This window comes from Hevea brasiliensis, chromosome 12 (genome assembly GCF_030052815.1).
Source record: "Hevea brasiliensis isolate MT/VB/25A 57/8 chromosome 12, ASM3005281v1, whole genome shotgun sequence".
NCBI lineage: Eukaryota > Viridiplantae > Streptophyta > Magnoliopsida > Malpighiales > Euphorbiaceae > Hevea > Hevea brasiliensis.
The window spans coordinates 59267221-59271457 of record NC_079504.1 but is presented as its reverse complement, the minus strand read 5'-3'; the positions used below and the strand labels follow the sequence as shown (position 1 = coordinate 59271457).

At 39.2% G+C, this 4237-nt stretch overlaps 1 non-coding gene across 1 annotated transcript; it reads left to right on the top strand.

Annotated features, from left to right (window-relative positions):
- Window positions 1-3603: 3603 nt before the first annotated feature.
- Window positions 3604-3710, top strand: LOC131171517 (small nucleolar RNA R71). The gene has a single exon (XR_009142177.1). It is a non-coding gene; the product is annotated as a small nucleolar RNA R71 (small nucleolar RNA).
- The last annotated feature ends 527 nt before the right edge of the window (window positions 3711-4237 follow it).

Here is a 4237-nt window from a genome sequence, read left to right as displayed (position 1 = left end):
GTAGAGGTTCCTCCCTTAAGTAATATCTTACGTCATGTAGGAATTTCTTTCTTTGCTGATAAGTCATGTTTGGAGGCAGCACCCTGCATATAAGAAAATTAACAAAGTCAGCATACCATGGAGATTTTTAGAATGCAAGTAATTGCTCATCAGGAAATGAATCATCAATTGGCAAATCTTCAAAGTCCTCAATGTACTCCAATTTTAGTCTGGAAAGATGGTCAGCTACTATATTTTTGGATCCCTTTTTGTCCTTGATTTCAAGGTTAAATTCTTGCAGGAGTAGAATCCATCGAATCAGTCTTGGTTTTACTTCTTTTTTGTTCATAAGGTATCGAATTGCAGCATGATTTATGAATACAATGACTTTTGACTTGATGAGGTAAGATCTAAATTTGTCCATTGCAAATACCACTGCTAGGAATTCCTTTTCTGTGGTGGCATAATTGATTTGTGCATTATCTAATGTCTTACTAGCATAGTAAATAGCATGGAGCTTTTTATCCTTTCTTTGCCCGAGCTCTGCTCCAACTGCAAAGTCACTCGTGTCGTACATCACCTCGAATGGTAGCTCCCAATTCGATGGCTGCATTATTGGTGCTGATATCAGAGCTTCTTTTATCCTATTAAAGGGAACAAGGCAATTTTCATCAAAATCAAAGGGAAAATCTTGACTTAACAAGTTAGTAAGTGGCTTAGCTATTTCTAAAAAGTCTTTGATGAATCTTCTGTAGAATCCTGCATGTCCCAAAAAGCTTCACACTCCCTTGACTGATGTTGGTGGTGGCATGTTTTCAATGATCTCAATTTTTGCCTTATCTACTTCAATTCCTCTTTCTGATATCAAATGTCCCAGAACTATGCCTTCCCTTACCATGAAATGGCATTTTTCCCAGTTTAAGACCAGATTTGATTCTTCATATCTTTGCAACACCTTAGATAGATTAGCTAGGCAATCATCAAAAGTAGTTCCATAAACAGAAAAATCATCCATAAAAACTTCCATGATATCTTCAATATAATTAGAAAAGATAGCCATCATGCATCTTTGAAATGTAGCAAGGGCATTACAAAGACCAAAAGGCATTCTCCTATATGCAAATGTTCCATAGGGACAAGTGAATGTTGTCTTTTCTTGATCATCTGGGCGAATAGGAATTTGAAAGAATCCCAAATACCCATCTAGATAACAGAAATAAGAGTGTTTCGCTAATCTTTCTAACATTTGGTCAATGAAGGGGAGGGGGAAATGGTCTTTTCTGGTGGCACTGTTCAGTTTTTTATAGTCTATGCACATTCTCCAATCAGTGACTACTCTAGTAGGGATTAGTTCATTGCTTGCATTTTGGATAACAGTTATCCCATCTTTCTTAGGAACTACATGTACTGGACTAACACATTTACTATCAGAGATTGGGTATATGATACCTACATCTAGAAGTTTTAAAATTTCTTTCTTGACTACCTATTTCATGTTTGGGTTTAGCCTTCTTTGGTGTTCGATTATGGGTTTACTGTTTTCTTCCATGGGTATCCTATGCATGCAAATCGAAGGGTTGAGCCCCTTCAGGTCTTCTATTTTATACCCTAATGCTTTGCTATGGATCCTAAGTTCTCTTAACAATTTTTCCTCTTCTAACTTAATAGGTTAGCATTGATTATAACAAGATATTTAGAATCTGAGTCCAGAAATGCGTACCTTAGTTAAGATGGGAGAGGTTTAAGTTCTACCTGTTTGGAGTTTTCTTGGAGCTTATCTTTGGTTTGTTCCTCCTTCAACTTCTCTATCTTGGAAGCCTTAGCTAAGGGGGTGGAGGAGCTGCCAATTGTTGTGCACATGCTGCTATTTCTGTATTTTCATCAGCCATTGTATGGCTGTGAACAATACATGCTTCAAGAGGATCTTTAGGATTTGTCTTATGAAATTCCTCTTTAACTTGTTCGTCAATTATGTCAACCTTGAAGCATTCATTAGGTTCAAATTTGTGTTTCATTGTGTTGAACAAGTTGAACTCCACTTCCTCTTCTTTTACCTTGAGGGTTAATTGTCCATTTTTGACGTCAATGATGGCTCCAGCGGTTGCCAAGAATGGTCTTCCCAAGATGATAGGAATTTGGACATCTTCTTCCATCTCAAGGACAATAAAGTCCACTGGAATGAAGAATTTGCCTACTTTGATAGGGATGCTCTCAAGTATCCCTACAGGATATTTAATGGATCGATCAGCCAATTGCAATGAGATTGTTGTGGGTTTCAGTTCCCCGATCTCCAGCTTTTTGCATATTAATAGAGGTATTAGACTGACGCTTGCCCCAAGATCACAAAGGGCCTTATCTATTTTCTTGTTACCAATGGTATAGGGTATGGAGAAGCTTCTTGGATCCTTTAACTTTGGAGGCAGTTTGTTTTGCAGAATAGCACTACATTCCTTTGTTAGAACTACTGTTCCATAGTCTTCTAGTTTCCTTTTCTTTCATAGAATTTCCTTAAGAAATTTGGCATAAGATGGCATCTGAGAAAGTGCTTCAGTGAAGGGGATGTTAATGTAAAATTTCTGCAAAACTTCCAAAAACTTCCCAAACTGCTTGTCTAGTTTGGCTTTTTGAAATCTCTGAGGAAAAGGTAGGGGAGGCTGTTATGGTTCTGGTAATTTCTTTATCTTCCTTGCTTCCTCTTCCTGATCTTTCTTAGCTTATTCCTCCTTTTTCTCTACTTGGTCTTTAGAATTTTCTATGGTTTCCTCTGTCGATTATACCTTTAGTTGTACTAGAGTTCTCCCACTCCTTAGTGCAACTGCTTTGTAATGCTCCCTTGGATTCATTTCTGGTTGACTGGGCAGTTTGCCAGTAGCCTTACTTGAAGAATTTGCTTGCTGAGCGATTTGATTCTCTAGCATCTTGTTATGGGTAGCAAGTTGGTCCATTCTGGAAGTCAGCTGTTTAATCAATTCAGTTTGTTGTTGTTGAGCTGCTAGGAATCCTTCCATCATGGTTTCCATGGTCATTTTTGGTTCAGGTTGTTGAGGTTGGAGAGGTAGTGATGGCTGTGCAAAGTTCTGACCTCTGTTCTGAAATCCAGGGGGTGCTGGAGGTTTGTACCCTTGTTGCTTGTTTATTGGCTGGTTCTGCTGATTGGACCATGAGAAATTTGGGTGGTTTCTCCATCCAGGGTTGTAAGTATTTGAATACGGATTGTTTGGTTGCCTCTGGTTGAAGTTTCCTCCATTATTCACATAGTTCATCTGTTCTGTAGGTTCATTGAAATTGCTGTATTCTGAATTCATGTATCCTCCTTCATAGCTGTCCTCATGTTGACTATTTGTACTAATTGCATTGGCTGGCATTCTTTCGAGTTTCTTTGTGAGCTGATCAAACTAGGCATTTATCATGCTTAGGGCATCTACTTCTAGGACCCCTGCAGTTCTTCTTGCATTTCCTCTTTCATTTGACCACTCATAATTATGGTATGCAACCCTTTCTAGAAGTTCAAGTGCTTGTGGCACTGTTTTCTCCATTAGATCACCCTCTGCAGCTGAATCAACTGTGCTCCTTGTAGAGGCTAGTAATCCATTATAGAAATTTTGCACCAATAGCCAATCTTCTATGCCATGGTGTGGACATTCCCTCTGCAGGTCTTTATATCTTTCCCATGCGTCATAGAGTGATTCTCCTTCCTTTTGTCTGAAGGTATTGAGCTCAAGCCTCAGCTTTGTGGTCTTTGCAGGTGGAAAATACCTTGCTAGAAAAGCTTGATAGAGGTTTTCCCAGGTAGTGAATGTTCCAGTCGGTTGAGAAAGTAACCACTTCCTTGCTCTATCCCGAAGGGAGAATGGGAATGCTCTGAGTCTTATTGTTTGATCAGACACTCCATTCATCTTTAATGTATCACATAGGGCAAAAAAGCACTGGAGGTGATAGTGTGGGTCTTCTGTTGGTGAACATGCAAACTGGGTTTGTTGAATTATTTGGAGCAATGCTGGTTTTAATTCAAAGTTGTTGGCTTCCACTGTGGGTCTAGTGACACTGGGTTGAAATCCTTGGACAGATGGAGCTCCGTAATCTCTTAAGAGTTTTGGTCTGTCATTATTATCGGCCATGGTTGGGATTTCAGGATCTCTTTGACCGTGCTCTTGATGTTTCCTTTCCCTTCTGATGGCTTTCAGAGTTCTGTTTATTTCTGGATCACAGTCCAAGATTTCTTCTGGCTTTATTCTGGTCATATACTAGATCAGGCACC